Here is a 23,931-nt window from a genome sequence, read left to right as displayed (position 1 = left end):
TTGTGAACTTTTAAGCATCTTAATATAATAACATAATCTAATTGTGAATCTACGGATTAAGAGTAAATCCAAGCAGGCTGAAAAGAGATGGTCCATATTCTTATGGATACCACAAACAGAAAATGAATATCTGTAATAGGGTCATAAATGATAAGTGACCTCTGGGACCCTTATCCAGTCTAAGAGTACCTCCCTATTCTTGGTTGCATTTGCTTTCAGACTAAATTTTTTTTTGATCGTTCACATTTGAATTATGAAAACAAATAAACGAAAAATGGTGTTGCTTCTTGATGTGTTTTTGAGACCCGGGAAATTGCATGTGGAACTGCCCAGTGCATATTTGCCAGATCCAAAGTCATCAAGGTGAGGGAGATGGATACACATGCATTTAAAACTTCAGACTTTGGTTTTGTACCACTAGTTAAATTTAAGATCTTTATGTTACAGTTTTTCAGTGGCCAAAGTGTTGAGAATCATTTGGCAGGTTTTTACACTTCCTCTAAGCAAAAATTTTAGGGACTCACTGAAAATGAGTTTTTCAGCCCTATTTCACGGTCTGCTTAACAAAGGCCTCAACTTGGGAGTGCAGATGGATGGGATTTTTTATTTTATTTGCTCTGAAGGGATTTTTGCTAATTAATTGGCAGGTACTTTAAAGTAGGTAAAGTTACACCTTTTCATCACTATGGCCCTAAGTACTGACCCTTATGCAACCAAGTTATAAAAGAGTCCTTAAAGCCAGTGATTTACTGTTGATAGATATGAAATAAAACAAAAACACTGACTTAAAACAATAAACAAATAAATCACTTTAGAAATGTACTCAGCTAAGTCTGTTTTAAAGGTTGTACCAGGTAAGTGTCATATTATTTCACCTTTCAAATAACAGCAATCTGTCTTGTGGAAGGACCCCCAAATCCACCATAATCAAGATTTCAAAGCACATCTGTGTAAACATTATCACATCAGTGGAAAACATCAACCAATGAGCTTTTACTTTGAACCAAATCTTCTTAATTGCAGAGTTAAATCAAAGAAAGTTAGATCAAAGTTCTATGAATCTCATAGCAGGATAACCAAAGTAGCCAGTACGTACATTGATCACTTTTAAAGAAGATACTTAAAGGTTTAAAACTAAGATCAAGTACCTTTAATGAGGTTTGCTTCAAGGTCTAACTTCTGTACAATATATAATGCTGTTAATTATTCCACAGTGGATATATAACATCATCATTTGCTCCTAGAGGTACCAGTTCAATCTATAAAATATTTCCCCACATGAACACTTTGAGTCTTGCTGTGAAATTTATATCTCTCCTACTGTTAAGTCACTTGTATTATATATATGTATACAAATATATATGTATATAAATAGTAAAATATAGAGACATTTTACCCATAGTTGCAAAAGCCCCAAAACTTGAATAATAAAATTACTACCTCTGTACAACTTTAACATTTTCAAGTCTATGACCTTATTTGGTCACCACAATAATGCTATGAAATAGGCACATTTCACTTTTTAAATGAAAAAAATGTCCTGGATTCTAGTTCAGGGTTTAGTTCAGAATCTTACATCCCACAGAAATTTCCTTAAACTCTCTAAATGCCTCTCTTTCCCCTTTTGCAAAATAAGTATAATATATTGTACTTATAGAAACCTTATGTACAATAAGAACTCCTGCATAATTCTCTATGCCAAGGTTTGCTATGAGACTTACATGTAAAAATACCTAGGAAAGTGGTTTTAAAACTAAAATATTTTCTGCACATGTAAAATGCTAGAAATCTATAGTTGTTGAGAAAACTTTTGCTTTACAATTTAGCAAGTATAATTTGTTTGAAACACAAAATGAATCTTTTTTCCTCAAACTAAGTCCTTACTGTGTAAATTTTGAATGGTGCTTAATGCCATTTTATGAAGGGCCAGAATAGAAACAAAAAGATAAGGATTTCTTTTGTTTGCACTAGTCATGTGACAGGAAAAGATAACACTAAAGATTTTTTTTTTTTGCACATGCTGTGATGATATCATGGGAAGTTAAATAATTTTGAAGAGTGTTTTACAAGAGTGCATTATTCAGCTTTTAAGTATACACTGCAATCTAATCAACTTTACCTATACTTCCTAGAGACCACACTTGCCTTGCTGTTATACAAATACGTGGTACAATTTCTACTTCCACAAAATGTCCTTACAATTTTCCAGGCTATATGATTCTGATGTAGTTTTGCAGCAAGCACAGTGTTATGAATCAATGGCAAAGGAATCTTTTGTATATAAAAAAGGAATTAATGTCTTTTAATAGTTCGACATGTGTCTAACTTGAGAAAAAGAAAAGAGCTGATTAAGAGTATAAGTCATGGCTTATACTCTCAATAAATTACAAGTACCTTTGCCCAACATTGTTTATTATTTGTAATTACAAGTTATTGACAGCATATAAATTTCTACACTTGGGAAAATGACTGGATAAATTCTGGTACACTCATACAATGGAGCATTATATAGCTGGAATAAAAGAATGAGATGAGTTCAGTTCAGTCACTCAGTCGTCTCCGACTGTTTGTGACCATGTGAACCGCAGCACGCCAGGCCTCCCTGTCCATCAACAACTCCTGGAGTCCACCCAAACCCATGTCCGTTGAGTCGGTGATGCCATCCAACCATCTCATCCTCTCTTGTCTCCTTCTCCTCCTGCCCTCAATCTTTCCCAGCATCAGGGTCTTTTCAAATGAGTCAGCTCTTTGCATCAGGTAGCCAAAGTATTGGAGTTTCAGCTTCAACATCAGTCCTTCCAATGATAACCCAGGACTGGTCTCCTTTAGGATCAACTGGTTAGATCTCCTTGGAGTCCAAGGGACTCTCAAGAATCTTCTCCAACACCACAGTTCAAAAGCATCAATTCTTCGGCGCTCAGCTTCTTTATAGTCCAACTCTCACATCCATACATGACCACTGAAAAAACCATAGCCTTGACTAGATGAACCTTTGTTGACAAAATAATGTCTCTGTTTTTTATTATGCTATCTAGGTTGGTCATAAGTTTCCTTCCAAGGAGTAAGCATCTTTTAATTTCATGGCTGCAATCACCATCTGCAGTGATTATGGAGCCCAGAAAAATAAAGTCTGACACTGTTTCCGCTGTTTTCCCATCTACCTGCCATGAAGTGATGGGACCAGATGCCATGACGTTAGTTTTCTGAATGTTGAGCTTTAAGCCAATTTTTTCACTCTCCTCTTTTCACTTTCATCAAGAGACTCTAGTTTTTCTTCACTCTGCAATAAGGGTGGTGTCATCTGCATATCTGAGGTTATTGATATTTCTCCCAGCAATCTTGATTCCAGCTTGTGCTTCCTCCAGCCCAGCGTTTCTCATGATGAAAAAGGGAAGTGAAAAGCAAAGGAAAAAAGGAAAGATATACCCATTTGAATGCAGAGTTCCAAAGAATAGCAAGGAGAGATAAGAAAGCTTTCATCAGCGATCAAGAAAGAATGAGATAGACCTACATGAACTGACATGGAATGGGCCCAGAAAATAGTATTATTTGTAAAAGAGCAAAGTTTTAGCATGCTTTATATATAATATGCTATTTTTTGCTAACAAAGAAAGGAAATAAAAAGCTTTTTATATATGCTTTTTTTTCCCCCAAATAAATACAGGTTGGATAAATCAGAAGCTAATGAAATTGGTTATGTTGTTAATTGTGTACCTTAGTTGGATATGAATGGAGCAGAAGAGATGGAGAATGACTTACCTTTGAAAACTTTTTATGGAGTTTTGACTTTTAGAAAAATGTTAATGTTTTAGATCTTTTTAAATAAATAAATAAGAATAGAGGGAGGGAGAATGGATTAAAACCAGGTACAAATGAACTTAATTAAATCCAAGTGAATAACATTAACCACAATGGAGGGAATAATAATTTTTTTTTAAAAAAACCAAGTAACCATGATGCCATGATCTTAGTTTTCTGAATGTTGAGCTTTAAGCCAACTTTTTCACTCTCCTCTTTCACTTTCATCAAGAGGCCCCTCAGTTCCTCTTCACTTTCTGCCATAAGGGTGGTGTCATCTGCATATCTGAGGTTATTGATATTTCTCCCAGCAATCTTGATTCCAGCTTGTGCTTCTTCCAGCCCAGCATTTCTCATGATACACTCTGCATATAAGTTAAATAAGTAGGGTGACAATATATAGCCTTGATGTACTCTTTTTTCTATTTGGAACCAGTCTGTTCCATGTCCAGTTTTAACTGTTGCTTCCTGACCTGCAAATAGGTTTCTCAAGAGGCAGGTCAGGTGGTCTGGTATTCCCATCTCTTTCAGAATTTTCCACAGTTTATTGTGGTCCACAGAGTCAAAGGCTTTGGCATAGTCAATAAAACAGAAATAGATGTTTTTCTGGAACTCTCTTGCTTTTTCGATGATCCAGCGGATGTTGGCAATTTGATCTCTGGTTCCTCTGCCTTTTCTAAATCCAGCTTGAACTTCTGGAAGTTCATGGTTCACGTATTGCTGAAGCCTGGCTTGGAGAATTTTGAGCATTCCTTTACTAGCGTGTGAGATGAGTGCAATTGTGCATTCTTTGGCATTGCCTTTCTTTGGGATTAGAATGAAAACTGACCTTTTCCAGTCCTGTGGCCACTGCTGCATTTTCCAAATTTGCTGGCATATTGAGTGCAGCACTTTCACAGCATCTTCTTCTAGGATTTGAAATTTAACTCAGATGACCATTATATGTACTACTGTGGGCAGGAATCCCTTAGAAGAAATGGAGTAGCCATCATTGTCAACAAAGAGTCCAAAATGCAGTACTTGGGTGCAGTCTCAGAAATGACAGAATGATCTCTGTTCACTTCCAAGACAAACCATTCAATATCACAGTAATCCAAGCCTATGCCCCAAGAAGTAACACTGAAGAGGCTGAAGTTGAACAATTCTGTGAAGACCTACAAGACCTTTTAGAACTAACACCCAAAAAAGATGTCCTTTTCATTATAGGGGACTGGAATGCAAAAGTAGGACGTCAAGAAACACCTGGGGTAACAGGCAAATTTGGCCTTGAAATACGGAATGAAGCAGGGCAAAGGCTAATAGGGTTTTGCCTAGAGAACGCACTGGTTATAGCAAACACCCTCTTCCAAAAAAACAAGAGAAGACTCTACACATGGACATCACCAGATGGTCAACACCGAAATCAGATTGATTATATTCTATGCAGCCAAAGATGGAGAAGCTCTATATGGTCAGCAAAAACAAGACTGGGAGCTGATTGTAGCTCAGATCATGAACTCCTTATTGCCAAATTCAGACTTAAATTGAAGAAAGTAGGAAAAACCACTAGACCATTCAGGTATGACCTAAACCAAATCCCTTATGATTACATAGTGGAAGTGAGAAATAAATTTAAGGGACTAGATCTGATAGACAGAATGCCTGATGGACTATGGATGGATGTTTGTGATACTTTACAGGAGACAGAGATCAAGACCATCCTCATGGGAAAAAAATGCATAAAAGCAAAACGGCTGTCTGGGGAGGCCTTACAAATAGCTGTGAAAAGAAGAGAAGCGAAAAGCAAAGGAGGAAAGGAAAGATATAAGCATCTGAATACAGAGTTCCAAAGAATAGCAAGGAGAAATAAGAAAGCCTTCCTCAGCAATCAATGCAAAGAAATAGAGGAAAACAACAGAATGGGAAAGACTAGAGATCTCTTCAAGAAAATTAGAGATACCAAGGGAACATTTCATGCAAAGATGGGCTCAATAAAGGACAGATATGGTATGGATCTAACAGAAGCAGAAGATATTAAGAAGAGATGGCAAGAATACACAGAAGAACTGTACAAAAAAGATCTCACAACCCAGATAATCACGATGGTGTGATCACTCACCTGGAGCCAGACATCCTGGAATGTGAAGTCAAGTGGGCCTTAGGAAGCATCACTTCAAACAAAGCTAGTGGAGGTGATGGAATTCTAGTTGAGCTATTTCAAATCCTGGAAGAGGCTATGTACGTAGTCTCAAATATCCTCCTACAAATTGTCTCTTGACCATAAAGAGAAAATAATAACATTATATGGATTAATGTAGTAAACCCCGTTTTAACTGGGACTTCTCCAGTGGCTCAGCAGTAAAGAATCTGCCTCCAATGCAGGAGATGCTCAACCCCTGGATTGGGAAGAACCCCTGGAGAAGGAAAAGGCAGTCCACCCCAGTATTCTTTCCTGGGAAATCCCATGGACACAGGAGCCTGGAGAGCTACAGGCTGTGGAATCACAAAAGAGTTGGACACATTTGAGTGACTAAACAACAACAACAACTATTTTTACCGCATAATAAATGTAAACAAAAATAATGGGACAAACCAACACCATGAGCTTCTTGACATCCTGGGAAGAATACATTGTCACTTATTTGATGTCACTGTAGAAAAATACATCCTGAATCTAATCATGAAGAGACATAAACTAAACCCCAAATAAGCAACAGTCTACAAAACAACTGGCCTCTACTCCTCCAAAATGCTTTGTCAAGAAGACAAAGGTTGAGAACCTGCTCCAGATGAAAGGAAACTAAAGAGACGTGAAAACTGAATCTGATGATAATCCTGATATGGAGCCTAAAACAGAAAAACAAATAAACCAACATAAGGGACCTTATTGAGACAATGGGGAAACGGTTACTATGAACTGTGAATGAAACAATAGTATTATATCAATGCTAATTTTCCTAATTTTGACAGTTTTATTGTGAATATATAAAGAAAAGTCTTAGGAAATACAAAATAAAACTTTATGGATAAAGATAACGTGATAGCTGCAAAATTATTCTCAAATGGTTTGGGAAAAGTTTATATACAACTATATACAAAAAAAGAGAAAATAGATGATAACGCAGGTGAGTGAAATGTTAACAGTTGAAGAAAGTGAATATAGGGTATGCAAAATTCTTTGCAGTGCTCTTGTAACTTTTCTGTAAGTATGACATTATTATTAAGGTAAAATTTGAAAGTTTATAACAAATATTAGAAGTACTTCGGTTATAGGAGAGAATATCTAAATTAAACAGCTACTATGTAAAGTAATTGAGATAAATCAGAATTCCTGAATTTGAACTATGTGCATAGAAAGGTCGCAGTCTGCACAAAATTTCAAACCTTGAGCAAAACAAGGTTGGATATCTTCCTGTGCATAGTATTGAACATTCATGGGAAAAGGAGTATTAACTCACCACAAAGTCATATAATTTGGGGGATCAAATTTAGGCAGAATGAAGACACAAATTGAATATCTTTGTTATTGCTTCCTTAGTTCAGGAATGTCAACTATTGTAATCCAATCCCATTTCTCAGTTTCCCCACCACAAAGAGCAAGAGTAATAAACAACAAATATAGTTTGATTTTAGCCTTGTATTTTATTTTTTCCTGTTCACCTGGCTAGATACAGGCAAGATATTTACCACTCGATAGTTAGAAGACCCTGGGAAAATTATATTACCTCCCTGGAGCTCAGTTTTTCCTCTATAAAATTAAGATGAAGTATAATGTGTCTAACGTGAAGAAGTATTATAGGAACTATGTGGATAAATGCATATGAAGTTTCATTAGTTACACAACATCTAAGTAATTATGTGAATGAAGATAATCAGTATCTATTTTCCCTAGGTTTGGGGCCACTTGAAATTCCCTGTTCTGCTCAAAGTTGCAAGAAGAGAAAGATGACTTACAGGATTTATAGTGGTCCTTATTTGGAGCACAGAAAAAATGATATTTATGCTTCCATCAATTAAAGTTTTCACCAATAGTATTTTGAGAGGGGTTGGAAGGAAATATGCTCCTAATACAAGATGTTTTGGAAGTAGCCACAGCATCTGGATGACTCTACATCATTTATTTGTCTTTTATAAGGTCTTCAGTCATCATCTGAATATATCACAAAATTATAGTATGAAAGTAATTTCTACTTTTCTTCTTTTGGAAGGAATTTGCCAAGTTACCTCAACCGAACATCTTAATCTTGCAACTGTCACCTTGTTAATGGGAAAATATCATAATTTTTAGTTAAATATTTCACATCTAACACCACCAAATAATGCTTCAAATGTCCAAAGAGTAATAGAAGCTGATTCTCTAGCAAAACTGAAGTACATACCTTTTTCCAAAAAATTGATATCATTGCTCACATACAACACTTTATTTGGTTACTCCCAGGAGCAGCAACTAACTAGTGGATTAGGAAAAACACTTATGGTTTTTTTTTTTTTCCATTGCTTTATTACCTCCTTACTATAAATGTTAGAAGAAATGGAGTAGCACTTATAGTAAATAAAAGTCCAAAATGTAGTACTTAGGTGCAATCTAAAAATAACAGAATGACCACTGTTCATTTCCAAGGCAAACCATTCAATACCACAGTAATCCAAGTCTATGTACCAACCCCTGCTGCTGCTGCTAAGTCGCTTCAGTCACATCCAACTCTGTGCGACCCCATAGACACAGCCCACCAGGCTCCCCCGTCCCTGGGATTCTCCAGGCAAGAACACCGGAGTGGGTTGCCATTTCTTTCTCCAATGCATGAAAGTGAAAAGTGAAAGTGAAGTCGCTCAGTCGTGTCCGACTCTGAGTGACCCCATGGACCACAGCCTGCCAGGCTTCTCCATCCATGGGATTTTCCAAGGCAAGAGTACTGGCGTAGGGTGCCATTGCGTTCTCCGATGTACCAACTAGTAATGTTGAAAAAGCTGAAGTTGAATGGGTGTATGAAGAGCTACAAGACCTTCTAGAACTAACACCAAAAGGTGACATCCTTTACATCAGAGGGGAGTGGAATGCAAAAGTAGGAAGTCAAGAGATACCTGGAGTAACAGGCAAGTTTGGCCTTGGAATACAAAATGAAGCAGGGCAAAGGCTAACAGAGTTTTGTCAAGAGAACGCACTGGTCATAGCAAGCACCCTCTTCCAACAACACAAGAGATGACTCTACACATGGACATCAAGGAGGCAGTGATCAAAACCTTCCCCAAGAAGAAGAAATGCAAAAAGCCAAAATGGTTGTCTGAGGAGGCCTTAAAAATAACTGAGAAATGAAGAGAAATGAAAGGCAAAGGAGAAAAGAAAAGATACATCCATCTGAATTCAGAGTTCCAAAGAACAGCAAGGAGAGGTAAGAAAGCCTTCCTCAGTCATCAGTGCAAAGAAATAGAGAAAACAATAGAATGGGAAAGACTAGAGATCCCTTCAAGAAAATTAAAGTTACCAAGGAACATTTCATGCAAAGATGGGCTCGATAAAGGACAGAAATGGTGTGGATCTAACAGAAGCAGAAGATATTAAGAAGAGGTGGCAAGAATACAAAGAACTATACAAAAAAAGATGTTAATGACCCAGATAACCACAGTGGTGTGATCACTCACTTACAGACAGACATCCTGGAGTGCAAAGTCAAGTGGGCCTTAGGAAGCATCACTACAAACAGAGCTAGTGGAGGTGATGGGATTCCAGCTGAGACATTTCAAATCCTAAATGATGATGCTGTGAAAGTGCTGCACTCAATATGCCAGCAAATTTGGAAAACTCAACAGTAGCCAGAGGACTGGCAGAGATCAGTTTTCATTCCAATCCCAAAGAAAGGCAATGCCAAAGAATGCTCAAACTCCCGCACGATTGCACTCATCTCACACGCTAGTAAAGTAATGCTCAAAATTCTCCAATCCAGGCTTCAACAGTATGTGAACCAAGAACTTCGAGATGTTCAAGCTGGATTTAGAAAAGGCAGAGGAACCAGAGGTCAAATTGCCAACATCCTTTGGATTATAGAAAAAGCAAGAGAATTCCAGAAAAACATCTGCTTCTGTTTCATTGACTACACTAAAGCCTTTGACGGTGTGGATCACCACAAACTGGAAAATTCTTCAAGAGATGGGAATATCAGACCACCTGACCTGCCTCCTGAGAAATCTGTATGCAGGTCAAGAAGCAACAGTTAGAACCAGACATGGAACAATGGACTGGTTCCAGAATGGGAAAGGAGCGTGTCAAGGCCATATATTGTCACCCTGCTTATTTAACTTCTACGGAGAGTTCAGTTCAGTTCAGTTCAGTGCAGTAGCTCAGTCGTGTCTGACTCTTTGTGACCCCATGAACCACAGCACTCCAGGCCTCCCTATCCATCATCAACTGACAGAGTCTAGCCAAATCCATGCCCATTAAGTTGGTGATGCCATCCAACCATCTCATCCTCTGTCGTCCCCTTCTCCTCCTGCCTTCAATCCTTCCCAGCATCAGGGTCTTTCCAAATGAGACAGCTCTTCGCATCAGGTAGCCAAAGTAGTGGAGTTGCAGCTTCAACATCAGTCTTTCTAATGAATACCCAGGACTGATCTCCTTTAGGATAGACTGGTTGTACATCATGCAAAATCCCGGGCTGGATGAAGCACAAACTGGAATTAAGATTGAAGGGAGAAATAACAATAACCTCAGATATGCAGATGACTCCACCTTTATGGCAGAAAGCCAAGAGGAACTCAAAAGCCTCTTCATGAAAGTGAAAGAGGAGAGTGAAAAAGATTTCTTAAAATTCAACATTCAAAAATTGAGGATCTTGGCATCCAGTCCCATTACTTCATGGCAAATACATGGGGAAACAAAAGAAACAGTGAGAGACTTTATTTTCTTGGGCTCCAAAATCACTGCAGATGGTGACTGTAGCCACGAAATTAAAAGATGCTGCTTGCTCCTTGGAAGAAAAGCTGTGACAAACCTAGACAGCCTACTAAAAAGCAGAGACATTACTTTGCTAACAAAGGTCTGTCTAGTCAAAGCTATGGTTTTTCCAGTAGTTATGTATGGATGTGAATGTTGGACACATCCATAAAGAAGGCTGAGCACAAAATAACTGATTCTTTTGAACTGTGGTGTTGGAGAAGATTCTTTAATCCTTGGATTAAAAGGAGATCCAACCAGTCCATCCTAAAAGAAGTCAGTCCTGAATGTTCACTGGAAGGACTGGTACTGAAGCTGAAACTCCAATACTCTGGCAACCCTATAAAGAACTAACTCATTGGAAAAGACCCTGATACTGGGCAAGATTGAGGGCAGGAAGAGAAGGGGACGACAGAGGATGAGATGGTTGCATGTTATCACCAACTCAATGGACATGAGTTGAGCAAGCTCTGGGAGTTGGTGATGGGCAGGGAGGCCTGGCATGGAACCAGGGACGCCCTGCAGTCCATGGGTTCATAGAGAGTCGGACATGACTAAGCAACTAAACTGAACTGAACTACTATGAATGTATCCACAGATACCACTAAGCCTCTTTGTTTTCCTTTCTCCATTTTCAAAGTAAAGAAGCAAGGAGCTTCTCTGGTGGTCCAGTGGCTAAGACTCTGCACAACCAATGGAGGGGTCCTGAGTTCGATTCCTGGTCAGGGAACTGAATCCTAGCAACTAAGAATTCTCAATCTACAACTCAGGGTTCCAATGCCACAACAAAAGTCCCACATGCCACAACTAAGGCACAGCCAAATAAATAAATAAAAATAAATACTTTTCTAAAAAAAAATAAAGAAACAGTATTTTAAATTATATAAATGTGCTTCAGCCTACTGAAACATAATGCCATATAAACACTAAAGAAAATTTTATTATAATAAAATTAAATCATCAATATTAAAAATAAACTATATTTTTGGAGGGCATAGAATTGACATCAGATCTTTTTGAATGACACCTTTCAAAATAAGAAAATCTATTTATAAAATTTAGGAAATCAATAAATTTAAACAATTAATGAGTTTGTTCCTTGTCTCTCCCTAGAATTAGTTAGAAATAAAAGACATCATTACAAAATGGAGATATAAGTGTTTAATCTTTTACAACATTAATAATATAAATTATTATATTTCCTTTGGGCTTCCTATGTGGCTCAGTAGTAAAGAACCCACCTGCCAATGGAGGAAATGTGGGTTCAATCGCTGGGTCTGGGTCGGGAAGATCCAGTGGAGAAGGAAATGGGAACATACTCCAGTATTCTTGCCTGGAGAATCTGATAGACAGAGGAGCCTAGCAGGCTGCAGTCCACAGGGTTGCAGAATTGGGGACATGACTGAGCAGGCACACATGCACACATTTCCTTTAAAAGTCAGAAAATGAAAAAGTAATTTATTAAATTACTTTGCAATTTCATGTCTTTTAAGCACAGTAATGAGATAAGAGTACTAAAACTTTATTTACCTGTTTTTTCAACCATAGAGGCCTGAGATAACTGGGCCTGTTAATGTGAACTAGAGCGCGGCCCCAGGCAACACTTGCCCAGGAGTTCTTCAGGCAAGTGATGCTGAAGGAGAGGGGCCATGAGTGTCTACCCCTGGAGGGCAGAGCATTGGGAAAAGTGGCCAAGAGGGAAGACTGGAAGGACACCACTTACATTTTGGCACAGAGTTTAGGAAGACATAGCTTTTGGCCTTTAAAGAGATGGAAATACCAGACCCCATGACCTGCATCCTGAAAAACTTGTATGCAGGTCAAAAGACAACAGTTAGAACTGGACATGGAACAAAAGACTGGTTCCAAATTGGGAAAGGAGTACATCAAGTCTGTATATCATCACCCTGCTTATTTAACTTATATGCAGATACATCATGAGAAATGCTGGGCTAGATGAAGCACAATCTGGAATCAAGATTGCCGGGAGAAATATCAATAACCTCAGATATGCAAATGACACCACCCTTATGGCAAAAAGTGAAGAACGTGGCTCAGATCATGAACTCCTTATTGCCAAACTCAGACTTTAATTAAAGAAAGTAGGGAAAGCCGCTAGACCATTCAGGTATGACCTAAATCATATCCCTTATGACTATACAGTAGAAGTGAGAAATAGACTTAAGGGACTAGATCTGACAGATAGAGTACCTGATGAACTATGGAATGAGGTTTGTGACATTGTACAGGATACAGGGATCAAGACCATCCCCATGGAAAAGAAATGCAAAAAAGCTAAATGGCTGTTTGGGGAACCCTTACAAATAAGGGTTCCTTTCCTTGTGAAAAGAAGAGAAGCGAAAAGCAAAGGCAAAAAGGAAATACATAAGCATCTGAATGCAGAGTTCCAAAGAATAGCAAGGAGAGATAAGAAAGCCTTCCTCAGCAATCAATGTAAAGAAATAGAGGAAAACAACAGAATGGGAAAGACTAGGGATCACTTCAAAAAAAATTAGAGATACCAAGGGAACATTTCATGCAAAGATGGGCTCGATACAGGACAGAAATGGTATGAACCTAACAGAAGCAGAAGATATTAAGAAGAGGTGGCAAGAATACACAGAAGAACTGTACAAAAAATCTTCACGACCCAGATAATCACGATGGTGTGATCACTCACCTAGAACCAGACATCCTGGAATGTGAAGTCAAGTGGGCCTTAGAAAGCACCACTATGAACAAAGCTACTGGAGGTGATGGAATTCCAGTTGAGCTATTTCAAATCCTGAAAGATGATGCTGTGAAAGTGCTGCACTCAATATGTCAGCAAATTTGGAAAACTCAGCAGTGGCCACAGGACTGGAAAAGGTCAGTTTTCATTCCAATCCCAAAGAAAGGCAATGCCAAAGAATGCTCAAACTCCTGCACGATTGCACTCATCTCACACTCTAGTAAGGTAATGCTCAATATTCTCCAAGCCAGGCTTCAGCAATATGTGAACTGTAAACTTCCAGATGTTCAAGCTGGTTTTAGAAAAGGCAGAAGAACCAGAGATCAAATTGCCAACATCTGCTGGATCGTGGAAAAAGCAAGAGAGTTCCAGAAAAACATCTATTTCTGCTTTATTGACTATGCCAAAGCCTTTGACTGTGTGGACCACAATAAACTGTGGAAAATTCTGAAAGAGATGGGAATACCAGACTACCTGACCCGCCTCTTGAGAAACCTATCTGCAGGTCAGGAAGCAACAGTTAGAACTGGACATGGAACAACAGACTGGTTCCAAATAGGAAAAGGAGTACGTCAAGGCTGTATATTATCACCCTACTTATTTAACTTATATGCAGAGAACATCATGAGAAATGCTGGGCTGGAAGAAGCACAAGCTGGAATCAGGATTGCTGGGAGAAATATCAATAACCTCAGATATGCAGATGACACCACCCTTATGGCAGAAAGTGAACAGGAACTAAGAAGCCTCTTGATGAAAGTGAAAGAGGAGAGTGAAAAAGTTGGCTTAAAGCTCAACATTCAGAAAACGAAGATCAGGGCATCTGGTCCCATCACTTTATGAGAAATAGATGGGGAAACAGTGGAAACAGTGTTAGAATTTATTTTGGGACTCTCCAAAATCACTGCAGATGGTGACTGCAGCCATGAAATTAAAAGACACTTACTCCTTGGAAGGAAAGTTATGACCAACCTAGATGGCATATTCAAAAGCAGAGACATTACTTTGCCAACAAATGTCTGTCTAGCCAAGGCTATGGTTTTTCCAGTTGTCATGTATGGATGTGAAAGTTGGACTGTGAAGAAGGCTGAGTGCCGAAGAATTGATGCTTTTGAACTGTGGTGTTGGAGAAGACTCTTGAGAGTCCCTTGGACTGCAAGGAGATCCACCCAGTCCATTCTGAAGGATATCAGCCCTGGGTGTTCTTTGGAAGGACTGATGCTAAAGCTGAAATTCCAATATTTTGGCCACCTCAACAGTTGACTCATTGGAAAAATCTCTGATGCTGGGAGGGATTGGGGGCTGGAGGAGAAGGGGACAACAGAGGATGAGATGGCTGGATGGCATCACCGACTCAATGGACATGAGTTTGTGTGAACTCCGGGAGTTGGTGATGGACAGGGAGGCCTGGCATGCTGCAGTTCATGGGGTCCAAAAAGTCAGACACAACTGAGGGACTGAACTGAACTGAACTGAACTGAAAGAGCTTCTTGATGAAGGTTAAAGAGGAGAGTGAAAAAGTTTGTTTAAAACTCAACATTCAGAAAACTAAGGTGGCATCTGGTCCCATCACTTCATGGCAAATAGATGGGGAAACAATGGAAACAGTGACAGACTTTATTTCCTTGGGCTCCAAAGTGCAGATGGTGACTGCAGCCATGGAATTAAAAGATGCTTGCTCCTTGGAAGGAGAAGGCAATGGCACCCCACTCCAGTACTCTTGCCTGGAAAATCCCATGGACGGAGGAGCCTGGTGAGCTGCAGTCCATTGGATCACTAAGAGTCGGACACGACTGAGCGACTTCACTTTCACTTTTCACTTTTATGCATTGGAGAAAGAAATGGCAACCCACTCCATTGTTCTTGCCTGGAAAATCCCAGGGATGGGGGAGCCTGGTGGGCTGCCATCTATGGGGTCGCACAGAGTCGGACACGACTGAAGCAACTTAGCAGCAGCAGCAGCAGCTCCTTGGAAGAAAAGCTGTGACCAACCTAGACAGCATAGTGAAAATCAGAGAAGGTAAAAACCTTTACCAGCAAAGATCCATCTAGTCAAAGCTATGTTTTTCCTATAGTCATGTATGGATGTGAGATTTGTACTATAAAGAAAGCTGAGAGCTGAAGAATGATGCTTTTGAACTGTGGTATTGGAGAAGACTCTTGAAAGTCTCTTGGACTTCAGAGAGACTAACCAGTCCATCCTAAAGGCAATCAGTCCTGAATATTCATTGGAAGGACTGATGCTAAAGCTGAAACTCCAATACTTTGGCCACCTGATGCGAAGAACTGACTCATTGGAAAAGACCCTGATGCTGGGAAAGATGGACAGCGGGAGAAGGGGACGACAGAGGATGAGATGATTGGATGGTATCACGGACGCGATGGACATGAATTTGAGTAGGCTCAGGAGTTGGTGATGGACAGGGAAGCCTGGCCTGCTGCAGTCCATGGGGTCATAGACAGTCAGACACAACTGAGCGACTGAACTGAACTTAGGAAGACATATCAATCTCTCCATAACGGCCACCCTAGAGTGAGAAAATTAGCATATGGGAGCCGAGTAACACATTTGTATGGCAAGGAGTGCCTGGGGCGGGGACCAGCTATAGGAGTAACACCTTGCGGTCACTCACAGCTTACCCTGACTGCAAGTTAGAGAAGATGAAACAAATATCAACTACATCACTGGATGCAAAAACAGCTCACAGTAGTACAGTTATTGAATACATCACATTTACAAGTAACCTGGTTTGAATGTTACTCTAAGGAAATGTCCATTATTAGTGCTCTTCTCATACTTTCTGATACTAGAACATAGACTCCATTGGGCAGGGATATTTGTTTTGTTCATGAATATATAACAAGTGCCCACAACAGTGTCTGGTATACTTTTTATGCTTGAGAAATATCTGTTGCTTGATCGACAGGCACACTAAGACTTTTTCAGAAACCTATAGTACATGGTATGATGTTTGAACTTATTTTTCTATTTCCCCTTAGAAAGGTTCTAAGTCATAGAATGTTTATTCAAAGACATAAAACTGTCAGAAAACACAAGAGAAACAAATATATTTCTCTTGCACACAAGAGAAAATATATCTTTGAAAGATCGCCCCTGGGCATAAAAGCCATGTTCTGAGAGAAAGAGCTGTTGGTCAGCAGGGCACAGGAGATGCCTGGCCCTGAGGGGCCCGCTGTGGGGCCAGCCACTAGGGGACGGTGTGGGCACAGTCACTGCCAGACCCTTGCCAAGAGGGACCTTGACAGAGAGGAAGGAATTCTGCCAAGTTTCGCTTCTCCAGCTCCTGCTTTGCTGTTGGTAAATTCCTCATGGGAATCTCATTTCCATATATGAAAACAGAAAAACAGCACTGTTCTGAGGAGGTCCTTGGCAAAGAAAAAAAAATCCAGGAAATGTGAAAATGTCAATAATCCTGATGGGAAATAAAACGCAGCTTCAGCTGATTTGGTGCAGCTGTCAGGACATCGCGAAAGTGTTGACGCTCAGCGTTTGACTGAAGCCGTTCCTACCAACAAGGCTGTACGTTTCTCGCTGGCAATGAAATTGTGAAAAGAGTTCAAGGACAAGGAGCTGAGCCAAGTAAGTGAAACAGCAAGGAACTGGATTCTAGAGTAGTCTGAGCAGCTCCTTTTTTATTTGACTTTTTTGACCTAGTCGCAGGGCAGGCCAGATCTTAGTTCACCCACCAGAGGTCAAACCTGTGCCCCTGAAGTGGAAGCGCAGAGCCCCAGCTATTGGATGGCCAGGAAATTTCAAAGAGCAGTTCTTTTTTGAGAATTATATCACCCATAAAACTGAATGAACCAAAATACACAAGAAAAAAGACACAATCACAATAGCAAATAACCTTTATGTGTATTTTTTTTTAAGTAAGAGGTGAAAGGTTCAGACAACAGCTTTTCACAACTGACTTCAGTAAAATCAGACCCACTACAAGTTCCTCAAAGTTATGAATATAATATATTGTATTTCAATGAGCTGTTATGATTGTGATGTATTTTTCAGGGGAATTATTTTAACCTAGTAGTTCATTAGCGGGTTTCTGAACTTTGAACAATTTAATGTATATCTTTAATATCCTTAGGAATTTCTGTTTGTGTTAAATTTGCATGCCTTCTACATAATTTTATAAAAACAATTATTTGCCTCTCATTCAAAAAATGCATAAGTTCTCACTATGTAAGAAGCACTGTCTGTGTTTGTTAAATGGCAAAACACCATCTCCACACCATCTTCCTGTAGTTTACAGTCTGAAAAGTGAAAGTGAAGTCGCTCAGTCACTTAGTCATGTCCGACTCTTTGTGACCCCCTGGACAGTAGCCTGCACCAGGCTCCTCCATCCATGGGATTTTCTAGGCAGGAGTACTGAAGTGGGTTGCCATTTCCTTCTCCAGGGAATCTTCCCAACCCAGGGATAGAACTCTGGTCTCCCACATTCTAATTGGCTGATAAACAAGTAAAGGAGAACATTATAGTGTGTGTGTGTGTATGTGGGGGGGGCGGGTGTCGGTTATGATGGGAAAGTTCAAGGTATTTCATTGAAAGCAGGTGGCAGGGTAGACTAAACCAGTGTTGGAATAGGAGAAGCATTCAGGAAGAAGTTGAATCCAGCAGAGTCCTGTTAAAGAGGGGAAGCAAACAGAACGCAGACTACAACATTCCTCCTGATCCTCCTCTAAAACACAGGTCTTGGACTAGATTATCCCCATGGTCCCATTCAACCTAACATTTTATGATTCTCTATCCAAATTTCAAGGTAAAATTTAACTGGAAGATAGAATTCAGTAACTTTGCTTTATAAACTGATTTTCACAAACTGATTTTTTCAAATTACTTCAGTTCTTCATCCCTCAAAACTAGAGAGTAAGGAAGATGAGTGATTCTAATTATGAAACTCAAATACTGATATTTTAGCAAAACAAATGTGTACATAAAGATATTTATACATGCACTTCCAACTTCTGAGATGCTCTTAAACACAACACAGTATTTCTTTAGATGTATCTGCAAGCTTCCATTATTATGTAAACATCACATAATTTTATAATTTTTGACTCTAACATAGTCCGCTTAGAGTATATATAAACTTTCTTTCAAAGTATGTTATTTTTAATTAAAATCACATTTAAAACTCTAAGTTTCAACACAAAGCTGCATAGTGGTACCACTTTTAAGATCTCTCTCCAGTTTTACATCTCTGACTGCCTGGTGGCCTCTTCCAGTTGGATGTCATATCAATCAGACACAATTATCGGAGAAAGATTAGAAGGAAATTTAATTTTAACCTACAGACTGGAAATGAGAAAAAAGGAATCTTCACACTGTGTTCTGAAATTTATTTCTCATTTGTTTCTACTTTTAAGAGACTAAGAATGATGAATTACATCTGTTCAGCTTCTAGCTCTTTCTTTCTTAATTTGATTCATTCTCACTTTGAGAAAGCACCTGGTTTGTATAATGACCTTGAGTTTCATATGTTGGCTTTATCGCTGTTTGATGTTTCTCTTTATTTAAAATTCACTTTAGAGACAAACTCTTCACAGGTTCATAGGTGTTTAATAAGTAAGTGAGTGTAATTATTATATTTAACCATAGTCAAGAGTTCAATGATTAATTCTGGATATCATAGAACACAGGCTTCCATTACATAGATTTTGATCAAAGCATACGCCCCGAAACAAATACTGCACACAATGAAATTCTAATCAAACACTGTTTTCTTGTATAACACTGGAAGGATGAAGGAACAGACCTCCTTATTCTTGAATAATTTGTTCAAGGAGCCCCCTGCACCTGCATGATGATCTTAGAGCAACTTGTGTAGTGATGTTCTATAAAGTCTTGTCACCAAGTGAAAGGTTCAGTTTATTTCCCTTGATGTGGTGGTCTGAGGTTTGCAGGTTCCTGAACACAAGATTTGAAACAATCCTGAAAAAAAAAAAATCATTTTCAAAGCACAAGAATTTTGATATGCTTCAGTTGCCAAGAAATTTATGAACACCCATATTTTGAGACATTTTGCTTTTAGATTAATCTCTAGTGTTTGAGGCAAGCTGATTTATTCTAACATAAAAAGATACTACATAGTGACCAAAACAACTTGATTGTTACTTTGGTTTAAGAGTGAATACCTTCTTGTGAACAAAACCCCTGAATTTTAAACATAATAAATTCAAGTATTGTTTAGGTATATTATATTGCTGTGTTTTAAATTTGAAATAACAAATTTTATTCAAACCTAAAGATTAATATTAGCATTCAGCAAGACCTAACAACCTGTCAATATCAAGTGAAGTTAATCCCTATACGGTATCAGCTGTTAATGCAATGCTTTTCATCTAAGTAACTGCAAATTCAAAACATAAATAGTCTTTATTTGGTTCTGGGTAGTCAGTTGTACTCATCCAAACCTGAGATGATTCTTTAACTCCAACTCTTTGGAAAAACAAACAGAATTAATAGGAAAGAATAAAAATAATTCCATAGTAGTATCTATATGCAGGTTGCTTGAAAACAATTAACAACCCCAAGAATAGAGAGAAGGTTGTTAACCCTCTTCTTTTTTTTTTTTTTAAATTTTAGTTTTATTTTTTGGCCACACCTCACAGCAGGCAGGAACCAGAGATTGAACACACAGTCCCTGCATGTGGAAGTATGGAATCTTAACTTCTGGATTGCCATGGAAGTCTCTAACCCTCTTCTTGATTAAAGGATGGGTAAATTCACTTGCCATTTGTGGATAAAGGCAAATTAATCCTGATCTTTTTTGGGTTAGTTTTGTGTCCTTCTATTTTTCCCCATACTGTGTTCATATTTTTATTTAAATCCCTCAATTTATTTTAATTAATTTTTATTGGAGTCTAGTTGCTTTACAATGTTGTGTTAGTTTCTACTGTACAGCAAAGTGCATCAGCCATACATGTACATATATCCCCTCCCTTTCGGATTTCTTTCCCATTCAAGTCACCACAGTGCGTTGAGTAGACCCCCCTGTGCTACACAATACATCCTTCCTGTTCTGTTTCTTTCTGGTGTCAAACACTGATCTTCAAGATCTCCCAGACTCCTTAATGGATATAGTAATCTTTAAATACCTGGTAGCAGTGTTCTGCAGGCTGCTTGCTCAAGCTCAATAGAACTGATTGTTAAATTTTCAGGCATTTAGTGAGCCAAGTTGTAAGAGGCATTATTTTAAAATGTTATATAAATTTATGAGTAGATAAATTATATTAAAATCAAAAGTAAAAAGTGCTAAAAGCTCATCACTCCCCAATTATTTTACTATTCTTATTACCTCTTTGATATGTGTATCATGCAAATTCTATATGATGTGGTGCTACTGTGCATCTTTTTACAACTCTACCACCGGTAATGTCATGTTGGTAGCTTGAAATCAGCCATGGTGGGTGTATTTATACTGTGGAAATCTGTAAACACTACAAATCAGGACTCTCCTGCCTTCTACCCAAGAACCAGCTGTTAAACTTTTACCAGTACAGCACTGGGGCCTGAACACTAAGCTGTCTAAGAAAAGCAATTCCGGCATTTTCCAAAAACCATTCCTACATGTGACTCCACCTCTTTCATCCCAGGCACAGCAGATCGGTCTTAGAGTAAGGAACTAACTAAAATATAAAGCCCCTCTAGGCTAGACCAAACCAACATTTTCTCTTTAGGCTCTGAAATAAGATTCATAGAGACTGATGAAATTAGACTGTGACATGGTCACAGCAGTATGTTAGAATAAATGTCCTGAACTCTTACTATGTGGGTTTGTAGAGCCTACCTGATTACCACACTTACTTACATACTTACAGTACCACTTTTATCTCATGGTACCACTTTTCCCCAATTTGATGTGGATTTTATCCATAAAGCATATCTCTTATTTGAGCTAATGCAATTTCTATTCTACTGTTCACAAATTAATGTGTCTTAAGAGAAACTGTCTTAAATTCTTAGTTTCTGATTGTAATATAGAAACTATGTAGATGGAGGGCAGAATATGAAGGCTCAAGTTCTGGTTGCATGGCCCACAGAAAATTATTTAATTCTTTCACTCATCAGAAAAAAATTAAATGCATGTACATTTTCATGGTTTTTAAGTCCGAAGGTTGTACCAAGATGCTTCAGGCCTGACTGTGGGTGTTTAAAGAGAGCTTTAAGTAGGCAGGATCCAGATGTCCCCCTGTTTTCAACTAGAGACACTCTGGTGTTATTTACTGGAAATTCTGGACCTGGTCTGAAAACGTTGCTCAGCACAGTGTTCTGGGGAACATGTAAAAATCAACTGGAGCTGGCTAGAAATGAGACTGGTTTGCTGTCCCTCTAAGCTTCTGCATGTACATACACAGACTTACCTTATGCTATGCTTGATTTCTCTAATGGTTCCCTCTTGGTGCTGAGCTTTCCATCTGTTCTGAAGGCTGCCCTTCTGTTTGGTTATCTGCCCTTAAAACAATTTCCCATCCAACACCTGACAGTCTGGGGTTCAAGCCAGAGATGAGAGTATATACTGGTTGCACTAGGCCCTACCACCAGGTACCTACTGAGCCTGTCCATATGGACATTTCACAGGAGAGAGTGCTGGAAGTCAAAGAAGATGAAACACTAGGTTGTTTCTTAAAATACCTTTCCTTTCTAAATAAGGAAAATAGTTCATGAGCAGCTTCTTAAGGATTTTTGGGTACTAAAGCACTTTTTGTTTTTATTAGAACACTTTTTAGGATGCTCCTTCATTCAATCTCTTTAGGCTATGGATGGGATGGGAGTTTGGTGGAGAATGGATACATGCGTACGTAGAGCTGAGTCACTCTGCTACGCACCTGAAATTATCACAGCACTGTTATTTGGCTATACTTCATTACAAAATGAAAAGTTTAAAACAATTAAAGAGAAGATATCATTATAGATGCTAAAAAAAAATCTCTTTAGGCCGTATCAAGATTATCTACCTTTTCTGTTAGTTTCCAATTCTTCAATTTTTCCTCTTAATGCTTTACAAGCTCAATTTCTTTTAAGTCACATAGTACATAACTAACCAAGTTTTAACACACCATAGCAAGCAGCATATCATTCAAGAGCATTAGGAAGAAAATCTATTTTTTTATTAGATTGGTGCAAAAGTGATTGCAGTTGTGCACTGTTAAACTTTGCCATTTGATATTGGAATACATTCTTAAATAAATATGGTTATGTTATACATCATTTTAACATGCATTTCTCACTTTATGCTTTTTTTCTAATAACTTGCTACTTGCTGTGTATTTTATATTTATTTTAGACTATGGAAATGATGTTAGACAAAAAGCAAATTTGAGCAGTTTTTAAAATTTGAGTTCAAAATGGGTCGTAAAGCATCAGAGACAACTCACAACATTAATGACACATTTGACTCAAGAACTGTCAATGAACACGCAGTGCAGTGGTGGTTCAAGAAATTTTGCAAAGGAGACAAGAGCCTTGAAGATGAGGAGCCTAGTGGTGGGCCATGGGAAGTTGACAACAACCAATTGAGAGGATCATTGAAACTGATCCTCTTAAAACTACACAAGAGGTTGTCAAAGAACTCAGTGACAACCATTGTACAGTCATTTGGCATTTGGAGCAAATTGGAAAGATCAGGCTCAATAAGCGGGTGCCTCATGAGTTGACTGAAAATCAAAAAATCATTGTTTTGAAGTACTGTCTTTGCTTGGTCTACGTAGCAACAACAAACTATTTCTCGATCGATTGTGACATGCAATGAAAAGTGGATAACCAGCGATGGCCAGTTCAGTGGTTGGACCAAGAGGAAGCTCCAAAGCACTTTCTAAAGCCAAACTTGCACCAAAAAATGGTCATGGTCACTGTTTGGTTGTCTGCTACCCATCTGATCCACTAAAGCTTTTTGAATCCCCATGAAACCATTACATCTGAGAAGTATGCTCAGCAAATTGATGAGCTGAGCTGAAAACTGCAACAACTACAGCCAGCACTGATCAACAGAAAGGGCCCAGTCTTCTCCACAACAATGACTGACCACACATTGCACAACCAGAGCTTAAAAAGTTGAATAAACTGGGTTATGAAATTTTGCCCCATCCGCCATATTCACCTGACCCCTTGCCAACCGACTGCCACTTTTTCAAGTATCTCGATGACTTTTCGCAGAAGAAATGCTTCCACAGCCAGCAGGAGGCAGAAATATTCCAAGAGTTTGTCGAATCTTGAAGCATGGATTTTTACAGTACAGGAATAAACTAACTTATTTTCTCATTGGCAAAAATGTGTTGATTACAATGGTTCCTGTTTTGATTAATAAAGGTTTGAGCCTGGTTTTAATGATTTAAAATACATGGTTCAAAACCCCAGTTAAGTTTGCACTGACTTAATATATAAACTTTTTGTTGAAGTATTATATGCATTAAAATGATATACAAATAGCCATTGTAACTGGATAGTTCTAGGAATTTTCACAGAGGGAATATCCTT

The 23,931-nt window shown here is 38.6% G+C and overlaps 1 long non-coding RNA gene across 1 annotated transcript; it reads left to right on the top strand.

Moving 5' to 3' along the window:
- Nucleotides 1-16,683: 16,683 nt before the first annotated feature.
- On the top strand, nt 16,684-23,781 carry LOC138431124 (uncharacterized). The gene is made up of 3 exons (XR_011253541.1): nt 16,684-17,037; nt 20,041-20,228; nt 22,742-23,781. It is a non-coding gene; the product is annotated as an uncharacterized lncRNA (long non-coding RNA).
- The last annotated feature ends 150 nt before the right edge of the window (nt 23,782-23,931 follow it).

The sequence above is a fragment of the Ovis canadensis genome, chromosome 26 (assembly GCF_042477335.2).
Source record: "Ovis canadensis isolate MfBH-ARS-UI-01 breed Bighorn chromosome 26, ARS-UI_OviCan_v2, whole genome shotgun sequence".
In the NCBI taxonomy this organism is placed as follows: Eukaryota; Metazoa; Chordata; class Mammalia; order Artiodactyla; family Bovidae; genus Ovis; species Ovis canadensis.
Note: the sequence above shows the minus strand (reverse complement) of the source record. Positions and strands in the feature narration are given on the sequence as shown.